This window comes from Seriola lalandi, unplaced genomic scaffold (assembly GCF_002814215.2).
Source record: "Seriola lalandi dorsalis isolate HSWRI2012SDOR001 ecotype SW California unplaced genomic scaffold, Sedor1 jcf7180002054375, whole genome shotgun sequence".
NCBI lineage: Eukaryota > Metazoa > Chordata > Actinopteri > Carangiformes > Carangidae > Seriola > Seriola lalandi.
Window position 1 is genome coordinate 185,526 of NW_019524928.1, and position 1,492 is coordinate 187,017.

A 1,492-nucleotide genomic window follows, 5' to 3' on the forward strand; every position below is an offset into this window, starting at 1 on the left:
AGGGGGTGGGTGGGGTGGGGCACGTCAAATGTCTGTTTTCATTCATGATTCATCTGTTGAACTACTTTTTGTACACACAATAAATGTTTTACATATACACATGTGGTATCACTAGTTGTTATTGATGAATGTGTTCATGTCAGAGCAGTAATCTCTACACACACGTGCTCACAGCTTCAGTCTGATTTGTTTACTGAAGAGAGGAGCTGATCAACTTATTGATCATCTACACTGGCCTCAGTTACTGACAGTTCGCTCAGCAGTCAGGTTTAATCAGTTACTGAAAGTGACTGCAGGTAAACATCATCCAACATGTTTTTATTTAGAGCCAGAAGTGAACATCAGTCAAAGATGAGGCAGTAAATCACGGCGCTCTGCAGTAAAGATGGAAACATTAAAGTGTCAAATAAACTGAATGATTTTTAAGGTTGGGATTAGTGCTTCGAGCTTTTCATTTTGTTTTGATCATTAATGTCATCAGAAAGTTTTATTTGCTGGATTGATATAAGTTCAAGTGCAAGCTCAACATACCCAGGATAACCTTTAGTTATCTGGTTTAACTGAACCTGACATTGACCGTCCTGATAACCTGTACCATGAAGCTGGTTGTCACCTGGCTCAGTTAACTCTGGGTTTACCTGTCCAGGTACGAGCGCGTTCATGTGAACGAGGCAGAGTTTTTAATTATAAGCAACATCCTCAGAACAATGAATCAAGTCTTTTATATGATATGAGAAGAAAGAGTTAAAGTCAGACTAGGGATATATTATAAATTAAAGTGCATGAATTATTATGAAGTTTCTTAATGAGTATTTTCACTCTTATCTGATGATGAACAAACTTTTATGAACATGTGAAGCAGATAAAAGTAGTAAAAGTGAATGTCACTGTTTCTGCTGCAGAGAGGTAGTTGATGAGTCAGTCTGACAAATGTTCATTTATAATCATAAATATTGAACAATGTGTAGATCATTGTTGGTTTAGTTTTTATTTCTCCTCATGTTATTCTGAGCTGCAGTGATGAAGAGGAGATTAAAGCTTCATCACTGTCAGGAATCCTGTCGATTAAAGAATCTGTGTTCAGTTCAAATTAAGATATAATAGTTATTATGTGGTTATTTAGTGATAAACTCTCCTCTGTTTTAAAACCAGAGTAACATAAACAAGGAAAACTATTCCACTGGATGTATTTTCTGTTACAGACTCCTTAACTCATCACAAAAACATGTATTATTATCTAGTCATCACGTGTTATTTGTGGTCTTTATAGGTTTTTGAACTGAGCTGCTGTTGAGGTCACTTGTCTTATTGATTATGTGAAATTTGTGAAATAAAGAAATGAGGAAAAAAAAAATCACAAACTGCAATCTTACTCCGACCTGAGGGGGGCAGCATCCAGTCTGCCTGAGCTAAACAAGACGAAGAAGAAGAACAACAACGCGCTAACGGTGAAGAAGAAGAGAAAGAAGAAGAAGAAGAAGAAAGAAACGCT